Raw genomic sequence first — 22,356 nt, forward strand, 5'->3', positions numbered from 1 at the left:
AAGTGATGCGAAGAAGAAATGCTGTTTCCTCAGCAAAGAGAGGAAAAGTAAATAGAGAGGCGGTAGCTGAGTAGGTTGATACATTCCCACAGATATCCAAGGTGGAGGAGCATACGAGAAGGCAGGAGATGGTCAACAATGTCACATTCCAGGGTGGGCCGGATGACTAAGGAATGTGGAAAGGCCATTTCATTTGATTTGCTCATTTGGAAGTATTTGGAGACCTTGGAGAAGGCAGTGTCAGTAGGGCCACGGGCTGGAATCAAGTGAAAAGGCTGATAAAGAGAGGCGGTAGTGATTTAATATGTTTGGTTTGTTGAACTCCTTAGAGAGATTTTTGATGCCTTAAAGAGATGGCGTATTTGAGGAATTTTTCTTTAGCTTAGGAGAGGCATAAGTATTTTTATGGACAGAAATTAAGGATTTGGTAAAGAAGAAGACTTCGAGGATGCTGGAGGGCAGGGATAATTGGTTGATAAATTTATGTCTGTTTTGAAGAAAGCCTGGTTACATAACATCAAGATCACAGGAAGAAAAAGTCATTGTACTACTTTTTAACTTTTAATTTCTTCTTTATCTTTTTTAGTATTTTTTCCAGATTTTCTACAATAAGCATCTATTCATTTTTCTTTTTAATAGCACTATTTATAAATTATTTAGATTTATATTGATAAAGTAATATAAGTTCATGGCACTAAAAAACTATAGAAACATATAAGATGAAAAATAAAAGTTCCTAAATACCCTAATAACTTATTTCCATTTATTTAAAAAATTGCCATAAAAAATTTTCCTGATAACCTTTCTCTCTCTCTCTCTCTCTCTCTCTCACACACACACACACACACACACACACTTGCATGTTTTTATTGTTGTTCAAATAGTTGTCTCCACTTTCCCACCACCACTTTCCCCAGCCCCAACCACCCCCACCTCCCACTCTCAATCCTTCCCCTCTTTGGCTTTGTCCATAGGTCCTTTATACATGTTCTTTGATGACTCTTCCCCCTCGTTCCCCTGTTACTGCCCTTCCCCCTCCCCTCTGGTTACTGTCAGTTTGATCTGTAGTCTCTCGTTCTATTTTGCTCACTTGTTTGTTTTGTTGATCAGGTTCCACTTATAGGTGAGATCATATGGTATTTGTCTTTCACCATGTAGCTTATTTCATTTAGCATAATGCTCTCCAGTTCCATTCATGCTGTTTCGAAGGGTAGGAGCTCCTTCTTCCTTTCTGCTGCATAGAATTCCATTGTGTAAATGTACCATAGTTTTTTGATCTACTAATTTACTGATGGGCACTTAGGTTGCTTCCAGCACTTGGCTATTGTAAATTGTGCTGTTATAAACATTGGGGTGCATAGATTCTTTTGAATTGGTGTTTCAGGATTCTTAGGGTATAACCCCAGCAGTGGAATTTCCAGGTCAAAAGAAAGTTCCATTTTTAATTTTTTGAGGAAATTCCATACTGTTTTCCACAGTGGCTATACTGGTCTGCATTCCCACCAACAGTGCACTAGGGTTCCCTTTTCTTTATAACCTTGCCAGAACTTAACTGTTTATTGACTTATTTATTATGGCCTTTCTGACTGGTGTGAAGTGGTATCTCATTGTAGTTTTAAATTGCATCTCTCTGATGGCTAGTGATGCTGAGCATATTTTCAGATGTCTCTGGGCTCTCTGTATGTCCTTCATGGACATACAAATACCTTACAAAATGGTCACCTCAGTAAGACTAGCAACTCACATGTCATCCTACAAATTTATTAAAATATTATTTAATGCATTTCCTATGTTGTATTTTACTTCCTTGTGTCTTACTTATTTCATCACTGGAAGTTTGTATTTCCTAATCTTCTTCACCTTTTTCACCCATCCTCTCACCCCATCTCTTCTGGCAACCAAAAATTTAGTCTTTGTGTCCATGAGCCTGTTTCTGTTTTGCTTTGTTTGTTTTTCTTTTTGGATTCCACATATAAGTGAAATCATATGGCATTTGTTTTATGTCTAACTCATTTCACTTGGCATAATAACCTCTAGACCCATCCATCATATTACAAATAGCAAGATTCATTCTTTTTTATGGGTGAGTAATATATCATTGTATATGCACACCATATCTTCTTAATCCACTTATTGATAGATACCTAGGTTGATTACATATATTGGCTATTGTAAATAATGCTGCAATGAACATAGGGGTACCAATATCTCTTCAAATTAGTATTTTCATTTTCTTTGGATACATACCCATAAGTAGAATTGCAGGGTCATGTAGTAATTTAATTTTGAGGAACCTTCATATTGTTTTCCATAGTAGTTGCACCAATTACATTTCTACCAACAGTGGACTGAGGTTCTCTTTTCTCCACATCCTCACTAACTCTTGTAATTAGTTATCTTTTCAATGATAGCCATCTTGGCAGATGTGAGGTGACATCTCACTATGGTTTTGACTTGAATTTTTCTAATGTTTGTGATGGTGATCATCTTTTCATATATGTAATGGCTATATGTATGTCTTCTTTGGAAAAACGTCTCTCCAGGTCCTCTGCCCATTTTTACTTTATTTTATTTATTTTTACTTATTTTTAAAATTATTTTATTGTTGTTCAATTAAAGTTGTCTGCATTTTTCCCCACTACTCCCCCCACCCCATCTCTGCCCATTTTTAAATTGGGTTGTATGTTTGTTCTTTTTGTGTTGAGTTGTATGAGTTCTTCATATACCTTGGATATTAATTAACCCCTATCAGATATATCATTTGTAAATATCTCCTTTTCAGTAGGTTGCTTTTTATGTTTTAAAACCAGAAAATATTATCAAAAGGTCACAGAAAAAGATATTAAACTTGAAAAGGATAAGATCATCTGACATCTGTTTTTTTGACTCCTCTTGAAAGACTGATAAAATTCTGAGAGGGAAATATAAACAGGAATGAACCTGTTAAGAATGAAGTGAATGGGAAGGAGACAATAGCCAATGAAAGACATCAACTAAATGTTAGGAGATGAAAAGCAGATGGCCCAGTGATTTCTGACTAGGAGAGTACAGAAATCTAAAACTGAGTGGTTACAGCAGGGAGAGCCAGCAAGAAGGAAGCCAGTTCATGTTGCAGAATTCCTGAAAGACTCAGCATTTAGAGGTGATACTAATGAAACTAAAAACAGGAGAATTGGTTAGAAGGGTTCAAAATCTTCCCCTACCCACAGACACAAGTTGTCTTTGCCTATTTGTTAGAAGCCTGGAGAGGAAACAGGCAGACTCTGGACTTGGGACATCAGCTAAAAAAGGGGGAATTAAGATAAATCTTGTGTTCTGAAGAGTAAGACTTCAGTCCCCCATTCATACTTAGCTCCCAGAATATTATTTATAGGCTTATACCTCATCATGATGTTGGAAGATTCCTCTCTGGGGAAACTGACTAGTGCAAGAGAAAAGGCTGTGCATGCTGACACCTAGGGATCCTGCAGTGAAAGGGCTGAGTCCCTGATGGATCACACCCTGATGAGGCCCAGCATCTGGTAATCACTACTCATGCATGAAAGGCTTTCATTCAGCCCTTTAGTACCTCATTCTTAAATGTAAACGGGCAGCTAAGGATCTGTAAATATTTCTAGAAAGCCTCTAACATGAAAGACAGAGACCAAAACAAACCAATAGAAAAAGCACACACAAAACAGACAATGGAGGAAGAAGAATACATAACAAATGATATAGTTATGATTCACAAGAAGAAAATATATTGCATACACAAAGAATAGGAAGTATGAAAATAAAACTTTTTGATGATATGAAAGAATTTTCTGGTTTTATAAATGTGGTAATGGAAATTAAAAGGTCAATGGATGAATTTATAAAATACTCTTTAGGAAATAATTCCCAAAAAAGTAGAAAAGAAAAATAAAAAGGTGAAAAATGGAAAAAAGAAGTTTGGTTAGTAGGAATTTTAGAAAGATAAATATAAAATATAAATTGAAGGCTGTTTCCAGAACAAAATGGCTTGTTCCCTGATTTTAAGGGACCACCAAGTGTCTAGTACAATTAATGCAAAGAGATCTATCTAACACATATCATTGTGAAGTGTCAGAATCCCTGCTTTAAGATGTTAAAAACTTTCAAAGAAGAAAACTGATTATAATCAAATGATTTGATTTAAAAATCATTTCTCAACAGAAACACTGCAAGTTAGAAAACAATGGACAATGCCTTCAAAATCTGAGAAAAATTATTTCTAAACAAGAATTTTGTACTCAGCCAAATATTTAAAGATGCAAAATATATACTTTGCTTGCACCCTTTCTTACAAAGGAATGAGAGTATATGCTGTACCAGAATGAAGAAGTAGTGATAAAGACAAAAAAATGGATAAAGGAATCTGTGTAATACAATACAGAAAAAGGTGAAGGCAATTTCCAAGATGACAGGGATTTATGAAGGCTAGCAAGAAAGCAGCCGAAGCTAGAGCAGGAGGACAGAAGGCTCTGGAAGAGAAATTGAATGGATGGATTTCTTGATGTGTTTGACTGCATTGAGAAAATTTTACAGTTTGTTGAAGAATTAGAAAGGGAATTATTGAAAAGTACCTGACAAATGAAGCAAATGAAAAGTTAGGCAATAACTAACTCCAGAAAGAGCAAATTTAGAAAGGTTACAAGAAGGAAAATACAGTGATAGTACACTTCATGACTCATCTATTAAATAATACTTGTGACATATATTATAAAAATAATTGCTTTAACTAAAATTTTTAATATAATTTTGTAAGGAATGTGGGATGAAGAAAAGTCTGTTCAGGCTAGGATTAGAAAGTGATTTCTGGATATTAATTTCATACCTTGCTAATTTGCTGAATTCATTTATTAGTTCTAGTAGTTTCTTGGTGGAATTTTGGGGTTCTCTCTTCTCTATAAGTATCATGTCATCTGCAAATAAAGAAAGTTTTATTTCTTCCTTTCCAAGTTGGATGTCTTTTATTCTTCTTGTCTGATTGCTAGGGCTAGGACTTCCAGTTCTATAATGAATAAGAGAGGTGAAAGTGGGCATCCCTCTCTTGTTTCCAATCTGAAGGGGAGCACTTGTAGTTTTTGTCCATTGAGTATGATGCTGGCAGTGGGTTTGTCATATATGGCCTTTATTATATTTAGGTATGTTCCCTCTATTCTCATTTTGCTGAGAGTTTTTATCATAAATGGATGCTGGATTTTATCAAAAGGATTTTCTGTATCTATTGATATAATCATGTGGCTGGTATCTTTCATTATGTTTATGTGGCAAATTACATTTATTGATTTGTGAATGTTATACCACCCTTACATTTTTATATGCCAATTATGAACTAACAGAAAGGGAAATTAGGAAAACAATCCCACTCACAATTGCCTCAAAAAGAATAAAATACCTACGAATAAACCTAACCAAGGATGTAAAAGACCTGCACTCAGAAAAGTATAAGACACTGAAGAAAGAAATTGAAGAAGATATAAACAAGTGGAAGCACATACCATGTTTGTGGATAGACCAAATTAGCATCATTAAAATGTCCATACTACCCAAGACAATAAATAGATTCAATGCAATTCCTATCAAGATTCCAATGATATATTTCACAGAACTAGAACAAATATTTCAAAAATTTATATGGAACCACAAAAGGCCCCTTATAATAACGGCTATCCTGAAAAAGAAGAACAAAGTTGGAGGAATCACACTATATAATATCAAACTATACTATAAGGCCATAGCAATCAAAACAGCCTGGTACTGGCATAAAAACAGAAACATAGATCAGTGTTACAGAATAGAAAGCCCAGAAATAAAGCCATACCTTTATAGTCAATTAGTATTTGATAGAGGAAGCAAGCACATACAATGGGCTAAAGATAGTTTATTCAATAAATGGTGTTTGGAAAATTGGACAAATACATGCAGAAAAATGAAACTAGACCACCTTCTTACATTGCACACAAGAAAAAATTCATAATAAATCAAAGACTTAAATGTTAGACCCGAAACCATAAAAATCCTAGAAGAAAACATAGGCAGCAAAATCTTAGACATTGTTTGTAGCAATTTTTTATTGGAAGTATCTCCCTAGGGAAGAGAAACAAAAGAAAAAATAAACAAATAGGACTTCATCAAACTAAAAAGTTTTTGCACAGCAAAGGAACTTATCAAAAAAATAAAAAAACCCCACAGAATGGAGAAGATATTCACCAATACATCTGATAAGGGGTTAATATACAAAATTTACAAAGTATTTACAAAACTCAATACCAAAAAAACACAAACAACTCAATCAAACAATGGGCAAAGGACCTGAATAGACATTTCTCCAAAGAGGACATATGGATGACCCATAGACATATGAAAAGATGCTCAATGTTACTAATCATCAGAGAAATGCAAAAAAAAAAAAAAAGACCATAATGAGATGTCATCTCACACCTGTCAGAATTTCTGTCATCAATAAATCAAAAAACAAGTGCTGGCAAGGATGTGAAGAAAGGGGAACCCTTTTGCGCTGTTGGTGGCAATGCAGATTGGTGCAGCCACTGTGGAAAGCAATATGGAGATACCTCAAAAAATTAAAAATGGATCTGCCTTTTGACCTGGCAGTCTCACTTCTGGAAATATATCCAAAGGAACCCAAAACACTAATTCAAAATATAAGTACCCCTATGTTCATTGCAGCATTATTTACAATTGCCTAGATATGGAAGCAGGCCAAGTGCCTATCATATATAAGTGGATAAAACAACTATGGGACATTTACACAATGGAATTCTACTCAGCGATAAAAAAGAAAATTTTACCTTTTGCAGGCAGTGTGGATAGAACTGGAGAACAATATGCTAAGTGAAATAAGCCAGTTCAGAGAAAGACAAATACCATAGGTTTCACTCATATGTGGAATCTAACAAACAAGTTGAACTAACATGCAAAACAGAGATAGACTCATAGATGAAGAGCAGATGACAGATAGAGGGGTGGTGCTACAGGTTAGGGGTTGGAGGGATTGAGGAAAAAGGACTCTTGGACATGGACAATAGTGTGGTGATTTCAGGGGGAAAGGGGTATAAGGGGACAATGATGGGGGATTGCCTAAGGGAGGGAGTAGGGGGTGCTGGGTGGAGGGGTCAAAGGAGGAATATCAGGATAACTCTAATAGCATAATTGATAATTATAATTTAAAAAAATAAAAAATAAGAAAGAAAATAAAGAATGTGATATGTTCACCTTTCATAGTAGTAAGTAAAATAGTGAGATGGTACAAATTGAAAAATAGAAACAGCACTATTTAAATGATATCAGAAATATGAAAACCATTGCTTTTTGGTCAAGACATGGGGGTCAAAATATGAAAGGGAACTCTTGCTTGTGTTGCCTTATAGTAGTTTAAACTCTGTTCCTATTTTGCTTTACTAAAAATAAAAATTAAAAGGAAATCAAAGATGGTGTAAAATCTTCTGAAGCAAGAGCAACCCCATTAGTATTTACTTTTTAATTCAGCAAATGCTCATAAGAACTTATGCCAAAGAAACCGTCATGGATGTGTTCACAAATTTAAACATGAGAATGTTAACCCCCAAGTTGTTTGTAGCATTGATAAATTGTAAACAGACTAAATCCCCATTTCAAGAGTGCAAGCACTGAGCCTATCTTTACTGCTGTATCTTCAGTTTCTAGAATTGTGTTGTATTTGATACATACTACATATACAATAAATATTTGCCAAATGTTTATTGACTAAGGGAATAATTGAATTAGTGCATAAAAATACACACAAAACAGTCTACTAATAGTGGTTATTTTTGTGTCGAGAGATTATTGTGTTTATTTTTGCCTATTCTTCTAATTTGTATTCTTGAAAATTTCTAAAATTAACATTTTAAAATTTAAAATGAAAAAATATAACACATTGGCATTTTAAAAACAGCCATTAATAAAGAGGAGAGGGCTAGCAGTCCATGGGATTGAGCTGAGATAGTTTTGTAACTACTGTATTTACCTCTGAACTTCCTGACGACCCAGACCAGAGGAGCACTTACTGAATGGATCAAAATAATGTGTATTGTTTTATAAGTAGAAATGCACATTTTAATGTAATTACAAAACATTTTCCAGACACTAAATTCAAGGAGTAAGTGATGTAGATAAACAAGACTATGGATACATAATAAATATTATCTTCTTTTTCATTGCTATTTCATGACTGCTAATCTTTTAAAAATATTTTGTCAATTATGCTATTACAATTGTCCCAATTTTTCCCCCTTTTCTCCTTCTACCTGGTACCTCCCATTCCCTCCAGGAATCTCACCCTTAGTTCATGTCCATGGGTCATGCTTATAAGTTCTATGGCTATTCCAATACTGTTCTTAACATCCCCCTGTTTATTTTGTACCTACCAATTTGTACTACTTAATCCCGGCACCTTTTCCCATTCTCCCCTTTCCCCCTGTCAACTAACAGCCCTCCAAAGGATCTCCATTCTCATCTATGATTCTGCTTCTGTTCTGTTTGTTTGCTTAGTGTTTGTTTTTAAGATTCCGTTGCTGATAGTTGTAAATTTATTCACATTTTAATATTCATAGTTTGGATCATCTTTTTATTAAATAAGTCCCTTTAACATTTCATGTAATAATGGCTTGTGATGATGAACCCCTTTAGCTTTACCTTGTCTGGGAAGCACTTTATCTGCCCTTCAATTCTAAATGATAGCTTTGCTGGACAACCTAGTAACTAGGTTGTAAGTCTGTGCTTTTCATCACTTTGAAAATACTTTTTGCCAGTCTCTCATAGTCTGCAAAGTTTCTTTTAAGAAATCAGCTGACAATCTTTGTAAATTCCTTTGTATGTAACTCTCTGCATTTCTCTTGCTGCTTTTAAAGCTCTCTCTTTATCTTTAAACTTTGGCATTTTAATTATGATGTCTTGGTATGGTCCTCTTTGTGTCCATATTGTTTGGAACTCTCTGTGTTTCCTGGACTTGTGTGTCTATTTCCATCACCAAATGAGGGAAGTTTTCTTTCATTATTTTTTCAAATAAATGTTCAATTTCTTGCTCTTTCTCTTCTCCTTCCAGTACCCTTATGATTCAAATGTTAGTATTTTTGAAGTTTTCCCAGAGACTCCTTAGCCTATCCTTGTGGTTGTTGTTGTTATTGTTGTTGTTGTTGTTGTTTTTGGAATCTTTTTCATTCTTGCTGTTCTGATAGATTTTTTCCTACCTTATGTTCCAAATCATTGATTTGATTCTTGGCTTAATCCACTCCACTGTTGGTTCTCTGTAAACTTTTCTTTATTTCACTTAGTGTAATCTTCATTTCTTCCTGGATCTTCTTTATGTTGTTGAAGTACCCAATGAGTTCATCAAGCATCCTAATAATCAGTGTTTTAAATTCTGCATTTGATAGATTACTTCTCCATTTTGTTTAGTTCTTTCTCTGGAGTCTTTTTCTGTTCTTTCATGTGGGCCCTATTTCTTTGTCTCCTCATTTTGCCAGTCTCCCTGTATAACTGCTTTACTCACTGTCTTAGTAGTGAAGGCTGTTGTAGATAAGTGCACTGGTAAGTTGGATGGGATGGAGCCTTAGGCAAATGCCAGTTCAGGGAAACCCATGTGAACCAAATTGATGTGGTGTCCCACTCTTTGGCTCTGTGTTGGGAAGGGCTCAGAAAGGGGACAGTGCTGCTGCCTGGCCTCTAGAATTTTGTCCAGAAGGAAGCTGTCCCCCAGCACTCACCCTGATGCCAGACCCTTCAATTTCTCCCCGTATACCACTGGTGTGAGCCAGGTTGATACAGTCTAAGATAAGGCACCCACCTGCCATCTCTGTGGCTCTGTGGGGGAAGGTTCAGAAAAGGGACAGTGGTCTCTGCCTGCCTTTTTGTCTGTGAGAAAGCTGTCGCTCAGCTCTCACCCTGATGCCAGATACTTCAGTTGCTTCCCATATATCACTGGTACCTTTCAAGCTGCCACCCTGGTGCTGAAGCCCAGAGGGAGTGAGTCTGCATATGTCCTAAGTCTGTTCTTTAAGTCTTTAAGAGGAGACTCCTGAGAATACTGCGGTCACTTCAGCCACCCCAATCCCCACTGGTTTTTACAGCCAGAAGTTGTGGGGACTTATCTTCCTGGCAATGGAACCCTGGGCTGCGTGGTCAGGTATGAGGGAGCCTGCAATCCCTCACTCCCAAGGTATCCCTTCCTATTTTTATTCACCACATGTGGGCGTTGGACCACCCATTCCATGTCTCCATGTCTCCACATCTGTCCGCACATCTCTGTGTCCCCACCCCTCCTACCTGTCTGGATGAATGTGTCTTCTTTAATTCCTTGGTTGTTGAACTTCCATATAGCTTGATTCTCTCACAATTCTGGGTGATACTTATTTTGTAGTTGTAACTTTTTCTGTGGTTGTGCGAGAAGGTGAGCCATGTTTACTTTGCCTCCATCTTGAATAGAAGTCATGACTGCTATTCTCAATGTAGCTGTTTCTTTTGCTGACCTTTGATAAAAACATAATGTTGTAATGTAACTTGGTGAAGGCATTTTACAGAATGGTTAGTTAATTCACAGATTTTTCAACTTTTGTATAGGTTACAGGTTAAAAATTTGTTTCTAAGTCCAAAATGACCAAAGGGATTTTTAACCTTGCTTTCCCAAGTACGTTTCTACCAAATACAGTATAAGTCTCTCCCTTGAATGCGGGTTCTTCTGCTTTTGTTGTGTAGCCAATTAGATCATTTCCCCCAAATCAAATGGGCTTTGTCTGCGAGGATGCAGCTAAGCACTTCCCCTGATCTCCTCAGGTGTTGGGAGGGGTTCCTCCTCAGCAGGTACTCCACACGCAGTTCGCAGTTCGCCTCTGTTCCCTGTAATGGACAGATTCAGAGAGGCCTTAAGGTGAGAAGCATACATGGCTGTGGCTTGCTACACATTTTCATCAGCAGTACTTGTACCATCTCCTTTAAATTTTTTCGTAATGCCCATCATTACCCTTAATTGTCATTGGGTTCATAGGCATTTGACAACTACATTCTTTCTTTGGCAGTAAACTCAACATTGTTGGACTTCTCCCTCCCTTGTTAGTCTCTAAGCACTGAATCCATCATAGTAAGCTTATCTAGTCTCTAGTTTTCAGTCTCTTGTAATCCTTTATTGACAAACTAAAAAAAAAAAAAGAAAACCACCCATTTCATCTGTCATTTTCCTCTTCTTTTGCTAATCATTGTTTCTTTTAGTTACTCTTTGTCTGATGACTCATACCAATCTATACTTGTAATATCCTTTATTTTCTCAGTGCATTCATTTTTGAGGAATCATCTGTACTTTTGTTTCCATTTCCAAGCCTACACTTCTCTGTAACTGTTGCTGTCAACTCTCTCAACACCTCTGCACTTTTCTATCATGATGGGGGTCAGTGATGTTCACAAGCAATTCAAAATTCAGTACAAATGTAGCAAACATAGCAAGCAAGGATGCTGGATGGATGAGGTGAAAGGTCTGCCTGTTTTCACAATATGTTGGTGGTAAGCTTAGCTGACATGTTTGACCTGAAGAATAACCCTGTCCTCATCTATGAAAGTTCATAGTGTGGATGTTTAAAAATAGCCACTTCATTTATTTTTCTAAAAAAATTTTAATTGTATTTATTCCTTTTCCATTTAACCCCCATATACCCTCCTCCCTCCTATAGTCACCATTGTTGTCCATGTCCAAGAGTCCTTTTTCTTTTTCACCTGATCCCTCCACCCTCTAACTCCCCCGAAATGCCTGTCAGCCTGCTCTCCATCTATGAATTTGTCTCTGGTTTGCTTGTTAGTTCAGTTGTTCATTAGGTTCAACATATCAGTGAAATAATATAGTATTTGTTTTTCTCTGATTGACTTATTTCACCTAGCATAATGTTCTCCAGGTCCATCCATATTGTCTCAAAGGGTAAAATTTTCTTCTCTTTTTATAGACAAGTAAAATTCTGTTATGTAATTGTCCTGTAGTTGTTTTATCCACTCATCTACTGATGGACACTTGAGTTGCTTCCATATTTTGACTATTGTAAATAATACTGTGATGAACATAGAGGTGCTTATGTCCTTTAAAATTAGTGTTTTGGGTTTCTTAGAGTATATTCTCAGAAGTAGGATATCTGGATCAAAAGTCAGATCCATTTTTAATTTTTTGAGGTATCTTCATAGTGTTTTCCATAGTGGCTGCACCAGTCTGTATCCCCACCAACAGTGCACTAGGGTTCCCTTTTCTCCACATCCTCGCCAGCACTTGTTTTTTGATTCATTGATGATAGCATTTCTGACTGTTGTGAGATGATATTTCACTGTGGTTTTAATTTGCATCTTTCTGAAAGCTAGTGATGTTGAGCATCTTTTCATATGTCTATGGGCCATCTGTATGTCCTCTCTGGAGAAGTGTCTATTTGGGTCTAAAAATAGTTGTTGACTTGCATGTGATTTGACTTGATATATGGAAAGAATATAAAGAGTCTAGCTCCTAGGGGAAAATCAGCTAGCATCCCTTTGTCTTTCCCAATACTCATTCCTTTAATCACACATTTAATGTGGACTAGATTATAGTCCATTAAAGGTTGTTGACAACCCGAAATGCTGATATCTGTGCTGAGAAAAGAAGGAGCCATATGTTTTAGACAAGCAGGTGGCACAGCTACTATTCTGTTAAGAAAATTGTGGAATTCTGGCTTGTGTTGTTACACAGAATCCCTTCTTGTGGAAATGGGTCATAAGGCAGAGCCAAAATTTTTCTCAGAAAATAATTTTGAATCTATTCAAGTACTGGAACAGTTATAGAAATACCAAAAGTATATAATGTAAATCATGGAAGAGGAAATTATGGCCTGGAAAAATCTGGGGACAAATGCCCCAGTCCTGCATCTGTCTGGCAGTGGAGATGGGCTGAACCCAAGGAGCTTGACTCCTGGACTTCACTTCCTAAATTTTGCCACTCCCCTGCTCATCTTAATGTTTGTTGGTTCAGTGCCCTTGTCTAGAAGAACCTGTGTGATTTGGAAAACTCATACAGTTTCTGTAACTTTGTCTCCTCCTTTTTATTTGCTTTGTCTTCCACTAACTTCTGCTCATCTTTAACAGAAATAATCTCAGACCTAGGTGTCATTTAAGCAAAAAAAGGAAAAGATGTTCCTGAATACAGCTCTTAGTTTTGGTACATAATATCTTGGCCTCCTAGTGCTCTTCAGTAACACTGCTGATCGCGATTACACAGAGAAATGCCGCTGCACCCCACCCTGCTGTGTAAACTTGTGCATTGGAGAAACAGCTCAGTTGTAAATCAGTGTAATTTGTAACTTGGAATATCTGCCACTTGGACATAAGGTTAAAACTCAGTGGAGTATGGGGCTTTATGCAGAGCCCCGTGTTCTCTCAGACCACTGCTCCACCACTTCTCTGAGTGGATGTTCCCACCCCCTCCCTTTGCTCCTCCTCAAGCCTCCGAAGTGAATTCGTTGCATTCCCCTAAACCTGTGTTTTAGTTTCAGCCCACTGAAAACATGGTATCCAAATTTGATATATATCCACTTAACTGTTTCATTGTGATGCTATGAATAGAGCAAGGGAGAGGTAATTTTGTTCATAAAGATTAAACATACATAACTGAAAAATTCTCTTTGTATCCATGTGACTTACTTCCTCATCTCCTTCTGGTCTTTCCTAAGTGTCCCTTATCCAGTGAGGATTACTTAGTCCCCTTTTAAAAACTGTACCCTGGCCTCCTTACCCACATGCTTGATTTATCTTGTTTGTCTGGCTTCTCCATTAGAATTTAAAAGAGCAGGGTATCCCCTTCCCCTCCCCTCCCCTTCCCTACACTGTAGTACCTAGTATAGAACTGGACACGTAGAAAGTGCTCGATAAAGATTTGCTCAGTGAATCACATAATGAGTGCTGTCCAAAGGAGCCCAGTACCTAAAACAGCAAACAGGTGACTCAAAAGGATAGTATTAAAATCTGTCTAGCTATAGATACAGGTAAGCATAAATAGGATGACTGAAGATAGACGTTCACTGGAATCTTTCCTGGAAAAATTTATGTTCTTTAATTCAAATAATCCTGTGTGCTCACTAAGTACATTACAAAACAAACATACATTAGGAAAAACAAGATCATCCTTGAAGTATTTGTGTTCTTTGTGTTCTAAAAATTTCTCCTTTTCTGATCAGCCTCTTTTGGAGAAATGCCGACTACACGTGACATAATCTACCTCTCTTTGGAACACTTTTCCTTTCTCATGCAGTCATTTCAAATGTGATAAATAAAACGATGCTAAATAAAAGATTTCTTGTTGTCCAAAGTAGCACATAACAGCTGCTTTTCTCTGTTTTGTAGTCCTGGCAAATTATCCAGAAGGTTAATCTTTGAAAAGACTTTTTATCTCTAGGAAACACTATTTTAACCAATAACCAAATAGAAGTACTTCTACTCACCATTTAAGAGAATTTTATGAAAAATTAGATGTATGCAAATAAGTCAGTAAAAGAAAGGCAAATACCATATGATCTCACTTTATGTGGGATCTAAAGAGCAGTATAAATGAACAAACAAAACAGAAACAGGCTCATGGAGGCGGAGACCAGTGGAGATAGTTGCCAGAGGGGAAGGAGGTCGGGGTCTGGGTGAAAAAGGCAAAGGGGTTGAGCAGCACAAATTGGCAGTTACAAAATAGTCACAGGGATGTACAGTACAGCATAGGATACATCGTCAATAATATTGCAATAACTACATATGGTTTAAGGTGGGTACTTGAAATATTGGGGGAACATGTTGTAAAGTATAATGTTGCTTTACCATTATGCTGTACACCTGAAATTAACACAAAATAATGTTGAATGTGGACTGTAATTGAAAAAGAAAATAAAATAATTAGATGAATACACATCTCTATACTATATGGAGGGTGTATTTTGAATCTCTTATGTGGACAGAAGCTCTTGCCTTCGCCACAGAGATGGCGATGCTGCTGCGACTGCTGCCCACAGCCTCCCTGCGGGCAAGGCCCCACTGCCTGTTCGCTCCAGGGCAAGTCCTGCAAGGTCTCGTTCTGCTTCCTGGGCCCTCAGTCAACAGTGACTCCAGGCTTTTAAACTTCTTTCGCAACTGATCATTTAAGACAAAGATTTCTTTAGGTTGGGGGAAAAAATAACGATGTAATAGCCCAATGTTTACCTTCCACCAATTCTTATTGTGAATCTGCCATGTAGAATAAGAAACTTCTCTGATTTCTTTGTAGGCCATCAGATTCTTCACCTAAGGAAAAGCCCTTTTACTGGATGCCAACTGGTTAGCTTCTCCTCTTAAAAGAGTGAACATATAATTTATCATCCAAATTGGGACGTGTTTGGGAGTAGACGGGGGTAACTATTAAAAAATGATGTCTAATAAAATAATAATAAGTTATGTTTCTGTGAGGTGAACAGAGTCGTGTGGTCCCTAACTACTGAAGAGAATGAAATGAATATTTATCAGGACCATATAATGTGCTTAGTGCTTTATATGCATTATCTCAATTTGAAAACCTTCTCTGTTGTGGAATGTGGCCACATTTTCAGCAGTAAATCCGAGGCTCTGTGACATTAACCCAAGGACCTGATATATAATAGTCTAAAAGGAATTTTAGAAACTCAACTCAGGACAGTTTACATACAATAAGGACTATTGATTGAACTGTTTGGAGGAAATGGCAGTAGATACACATTTTGGCCAAAAGCCAAACGTTAAAATCAATAATTGACTGAGGTTAGATATTAATGGAATAGAAAGAAGTTTTTGGAGACAAGATTAAATCTGAAGCCTTCTCAAACCTTACCAAACATTGTAAAGTCAAATTTTGAACGTTTGTCACTATGGTGAAGAAAACACTTTGTCAGCACTGTCAGCTCGTGTGGTCCCTGTGTTGCGATTCTGCAGTCCTATAGGGCTGCTAGCTGTAATCAGACTAATGTTCAATGCACAGTATAAGAAACTTGGGATTCATCAGTCAGCAAATTGCAAACATCCTGGATCTGCTACTACTGGAAATGTTTACCAGTCTATAGCAATTATTTTGACAATCTTTTGTTTTTTGGTCTCCGTGGACTAAAACTGTAAACAACTGACTTCTTCAATTTGAATTTTGATTAGTGAGAACAAAACATACATTGAGATTCTCTTGTTTCTCTGATGTTTTCTTCTTTCTTTCCTACTTTTTATTTATTTATTTAATCAACATTTATTAAATACCTGTTCATAGTATCAGCCACCATTTCAGGAGAAGGGGATCCATTAGTGAACAGAAGACAAAAGTCCCTTTCCTCACAGTTTATGCTCTGGGATTAGGGAGACAGACAATAAGCAAACTGTAAATTAAATCTATAGTGTATAAATAGTGTTAAGTGCTATAGAGAAGAATAAAGCAGGTAAGAGGGATATGAGAAATTCTCTATTAGGACTGGGTCATGATGATTTCTCATGATATTTTTAAGAGCTTTTTTCCCTCATGAATTCTTTAAGGCCAATGTGGCATTTAACTATTAATTTTTCATAACAAGATATGAAGTTTTCAACTAGGACAATTTTTCCCTGAACATCTCATTGTCTAAATGAAACGAAATAACTGACAGTTGAATATAGTTTTTTTTATTTAGTTGTCCATATGTCCTTATACATGTTCCTGAAAACCCTTCCCGATTTCCCCCATTATCCCCTCCCAAATATAGTTTTTAAAGGTTATTTTCTCTAACATTTTGAATGCTAAGACATCAAATAATTTATAAAGATTTGATTTCTCATGTAATCTTAACTTGGTTATTCTGCCTTACATTATTTTTAAAAATTTTATAAATATCATTGGCAGAAAAATGATGTGTTTTTTCCTGAGGTTATCTGTTTTCCATTCTTTCTTTCTCTATTGAACTGAATTGACCTCTTTTTATTTAACAAATACTTACACTGTACCACTTATGTACAATAAAACATAGAGCCAAGCACAGTTCTAAGAACTTTACAAATACTCATAGTCCTCTTAACTAAGCAGGTATCCCTGTTTTTACCATCTCAAAGCTGAAGGCTTGAGAGACGCTGAGGAACTTGCTCCAGGGTACATAGCTGTAAATGAGACAGCCAGGGTTCAGATGCAGGCAATCTCACTGCAGAGGCCATACTCTTAATCAGGATGCTGCACTGCCCAAGATTTTTCCTTGGTCTGGCACAGAGGTCAGAGTCTCCTAGTTGAAGGTCATTGAACAAGGTTCAACTTGGCCTTTCCTTTCAACAAATATTTACAGATGACTTCTTTCCATATTTCTCTTTTTTCAGCTTCCATTTTTTTGTTAAAATTCACAATCTTTGGTTTCCTCACACATATTAAGCATAATTATTTTAATGTTTCTGTCTGAAAACTTCATTATCTTTATCCCTGTTTTGTGCCTATTATTGTCTATTGTTCCTCTTAATTTGTAATCATATTTTGTTGTTTCCTTGTTATATATGGGTGGTTTTAATTATGTGCCAGACATTGTTTTTGAAAATTGAGAAGACAGTTAGGACTAAGATGTTGTTATCTCCAGACAATGAGGGGTGTAATTGAATGATCTCAGTCCAGTCAGAGATTGAGATCATTCAAAGTGGGGCATCAGTTCCTTTAAGGGCTGGTCTATTTCTAGTATACACTTACTTTTAAGGTACCTATACCAACCAAAAAACTAAGGGATTTCATCAGGATGATATCTCCTTGGCATCCTTTGAACTCTGGTTTTCAAATCCCCAGTTCCACAAGTCTTTTGGAAATTTTGCTCAGCTTTTCAGCCTTTCAGCTGCCTCTTCTAGAACCACCACCAGATGATGCCCTTACCAACAAAGGGGTCCTAAATGTAGGACTGCCCTTTCCAAGTTTCTTTATTCTCCTAGATCTTGACCTTTTTTTGGTACTCCTTGTTAATTCTCAGATGCTTTCAAAACAATTTTGTTTTTTGTCCAGCTTTTCTAATTGTTTTTAAATTTACTAATTTGAAAGAGAGAGAGAGACATTGACTTGTTATTCTACTTGTTTATGTGTTCATTGATTGATTCTTGTATGTACCTTGACCCAGGATTGAACATGCAACCTTGGCATGTCAGGGCGATGCTCTAACCAACTGAGCCACCCAGCTAAGACCTCTAATTGTTTTTGATAGTTTGTCCAAATTATCTAGACTACCCTTAATAAGAACATCTGTGTATAAACCATTTCTTAGCTGATGAACCAGACACAGTCCCTGCCATCAGAGGCAGTGAGGGAGATAGCCCTGGAAACACACAAGTTCAAGTGGGATAGAGTAATGGGTCATTGAGAGTGTTGGTTAAGACCAGGGTCCCTGGAGTTAGGTCAGGGTTTAAAGCTGAGCTATGCCACCATGTGGCCTTGGTTAGGTGACCGAGGTGACGATTATGATAAAGAGGAGCGGCTGGGTCATGGAGGGGTCTGGATGTCAGGGTTTACAGTAGGCACTGGAAACCCAGGGAGCTTTCTTTCAGTTTTATTGAGCAATAATTTATCTATGGTGGTTATTTTTATTTACAAAAACAAGTGGCAATCTATAGTCTGCCAACACTGCTACATTAAATTTGAGCGATGAATAAAATCCCTTAGGGGCATATATTTTCCAGGACGTGTTCTAAAGAGATAGGAAGAAGTGCATATTGAAAGAATCTAAGTATTAACCTCTCCATTTCCTTTAAATAATAGTGATTACTATTTCACATTTCATAGCCCTTTAACTCCAGTGAGTTTTATTTCATTTACTTTTTAAAACTTTTTTGTTTATATTCCATATTATTTTGCATTAATTTCAGGTGTACAGCACAGTGGTTAGACAATCGTATACTTTACAAAGTGTGCCCCCTGATGTTTCCAGTACCCACCTGACCCCATACGCAGCTATTTCAATACTATTGACTGCATTTCCTGTGCCGCTTTGGCTCCATTTTAAAAAGGCCCTACTTAGGTCGACTTTCACAAATCTGAGGATGGCTTTTGGTCGTATTGCCATTTTGACAATTTCTCTGACCCATGAGCATGGGATACCCTTCCACTTATTTTTGTATTCTTTTTTTTTATTAATGTCTTGCAATTTTTAGAGTGGAGATCTTGTACTTCCTTAGTTATGTTTATTCCTAAGCATTTTATTGTTTTCGATACTGTTGCCAATAGGATCAATTTCTTTTTTTATTTTCAGAGAATTTGTTGTTAGCGTAAAGAAACAACACTGGTTTTTGTATGTTAATTTTGTATCCTGCAGCTTTACTGGATCCGCTTATTAGACCTAATTATTCTTTGGTTGAGTCTTTAGGATTTATTGATATAAAAATCATGCCATCTGCAAATAGAGACAATTTAACTTCTTTTTTTCCAGTTATGATGCATTTTATTTCCCTGATTGCTCTAGCTAGGACTTCTAGGACTATGTTAGGAGTGGTGAGAGGGAGAACTCTTGTTCTTGATCTTAGAGGAAGAACTCTTAACCTTTCACCACTGAGTGTGATGTTAAGTGAGGGCTTGTCATATGTGGCCTTTATTATGTTGAGGTATTTTCCTTTTATACATGACTTCTAAAGTGTTTTTTTTTAATCTTAAGTGGATGTTGAATTTTGTTGAATTTTTGGGGGTGTCTATTAGGATGATTATATGTTGTTTTCTTTCTTTTTAATCAATGTCTATCACACTGCTTGATTCACATATGGTGAACAATCCTTGCAGCCCAGGGAAAAATCCTACTTGATCATGGTGTATGATTTTTTTAATGTGCTGCTAAGTTTAGTTTGCTAGTATTTTACTGGGAGTTTTTGCATCTATATTTATGAGGGATTTTTGGCCTGTAATTTTTTTTTTAGTAGAATCTTTTTTTTTGGTTTTGGAATCAGGATAATGCTGGCCTTATAATATGGGTTTGGGAGTGTTTCCTCCTCTTTGATTTTTTTGGAAGAGTTTGAAAAAGATTGGTGTTTGTTCACATTTAAATATTGGTAGATTCACCAGTGGAGCCATCTGTTCCTGAGTTTTCCTTCATTGGGAGGTATTTAACTATTGATTTAATCTGCTTATTAGTAATTGGTCTACTTTGACTTTTCTATTTCTCCCTGATTCAGTCTTGGTGAATTGTGTGTTTCTAGGAATTTTTTTATTTCTTACAGATTGTTCAGTTTGTTGGTGTATTGTTGGAAATAGCAGCCTTTTGTGATCCTTTGAATTTCTGTGGTATCAGTTGTAAGTTTCATTTTTCATTTATATTTTGTTGTTGGTTTGGGTTCTTTTTCTGTTTTCCTTGGTTGTTCCTAAGGGTTTGTCAATTTTGTTCATCTTTTCAAATAATCAAACTCTTACTTTGGTTGATATTTTCTATTGTTTTTCTGTTTTCTATTACGTTTTTTTTTTAAGATTTATTTATTTATTTTTAGGGAGGGAAGGGAGGGAGAAAGAGAGAGAGAGAGAGACATCAATGTGTGATTGCTGTGGGCCGTGGCCTGCAACCCAGGCATGTACCCTGGCTGGGAATTGAACCTGTGATGCTTTGGTTTGCAGCCCATGCTCAATCCACTGAGCTACACCAGCCAGGAGTTTTCTATTATGTTTATTTCTGCTGTAGTCTATATTATTTCCTTTCTTCTGCCAATTTTGGGCTCACTTTGTTTTTTTTCTAATTGCTTAAGGTGTAGAGTTAGGTAGTTTATTTGTGATCTTTCTTGCTTCGTAACATAGGCATTTATTGCTATGAATTTCTCTATTAGAACTACTTTTGCTGTATCCCACAAGTTCTAATATGTTGTATTTCCATTTTTGTTTATATCAGTTAACTTTTTAAAAAAGATTTTATTTATTTATTTTTAGAGAGAAGGGAATGGAGGGAGAAAGAGAGGGGAAAAACACCAGTGTGTGAGAGAAACATCAATCAATTGCCTCTTGCATGCCCCCAACCAGATATGTGGCCTGCAACCCAAGCATGTGCCCTGAGCAGGAATTGAACCAGTGACCTTTCGGTTTGCAGGATAACGTCCAACTCACCAAGCTATACCAGTCAGGGCTGTATCAATAGACTTTTTAAATTTCCACTTTAATTTCTTCCTTGATCCATTGATTGTACAATAGAGTGTTGTTTAATTTCCAGGTACACATGAATTGTCTAGTTTTTCTTTTGTTATTGATTTATAGTTTCATGCCAGTGTGGTCAGAGAAGATACTTAGTACATTTCAATCTTTTTTAATTTGCTAAGACTTGTTTTGTAGCCTAACATTGAATCAGTTTATTCATCTCTACAATGAGGTTGAGGTTATTGATCCTGTATTGAACTTTTACTATGTTTTCCACTTGTATATCCTCAGTGAATTCTCAGAAACAGTCTCTGAAGCCAGTTCTGAAGCCTAGTAACACTCTTCAGTTATGGAATTAGTAAATGGCAGAGCCAGGATTTGAACCAGTGCTCCACATTACCATCCCATTTCCACTCTAAACTTCTGATCCATGGGTAGCAAAAATATCTGAGCAAGCATGTCTCTGTGGGGTTGTCTTCAGAAGTGGTTTATGTCAACAGATCCTTCTAGACATGGGACTGGGGAGTATGCTTTTTCACTCAGGAAAGCTCAGTGAGTAAATGATATTGGTTTTTGACAGGCTTTTGATTAGAGGGGAATATAAAGACTGGTCTGTAGAACATTATCAGAGCTTACATTTGAGGGCCAAGTAGAGTAGCAGCCTGCACGGAAGGGTGAGGTGACTCAGAAGATCCTGGTGCTGTAGACACTAAGGGAGTAAGGAGACCTTCTCGAAGGTCACGGTGCTCAACTGTGTTGAACACTGCTGTGAGTTCAGACAGAGTGAGAGCTGAAAAGCCCCATGAGGTTTACCAGTTAAAAGGTTGCTTCACTAGTGTCTGAAATCACGTCTTGTTTCTGTTTTTAAGTTTCCCAGGAGCTGTTCTTCAGTCTTGTCTCTAGATGGGGACTGCACCCTCTTTTGGCTCCCTGCGTACATTCTCTCTTCCACACAGCTCCCGTAAAGTCCCTCGTCACTGAACCTAACTACCTGCTTGTTAAATCACATAAGATGCATTTCTGCTATGGCTGAATATCTCAACAGTTTCCAAAGTTAACCACCTTCTGGAACTGGATGTTGAAATCAATCAATCAATAAATATGCAATTATGATGACTATTTCTACCTTTGGATATATTTCATCTGCATCTGAGAGCTGATGTGTTTTTCTTAAACTTGTTTTTTTTATTATGAAAAATTCCAGTCAGGCATTCTGGTGGCTGGAAGAATGAATTAATAGTAGTCTAATCACCCTGGAGACACAGATG

The 22,356-nt window shown here is 36.8% G+C and overlaps 1 protein-coding gene across 1 annotated transcript in view; it reads left to right on the forward strand.

The window, feature by feature from the left end:
- Positions 1-22,356, forward strand: part of ST8SIA1 (ST8 alpha-N-acetyl-neuraminide alpha-2,8-sialyltransferase 1) — a 133,956-nt gene that overhangs the window by 29,723 nt on the left and 81,877 nt on the right. The window lies entirely within an intron of this gene.

This window comes from Phyllostomus hastatus, unplaced genomic scaffold (assembly GCF_019186645.2).
Source record: "Phyllostomus hastatus isolate PE091 unplaced genomic scaffold, TTU_PhHast_1.1 phas_scaffold_93, whole genome shotgun sequence".
NCBI classification, from domain to species: domain Eukaryota; kingdom Metazoa; phylum Chordata; class Mammalia; order Chiroptera; family Phyllostomidae; genus Phyllostomus; species Phyllostomus hastatus.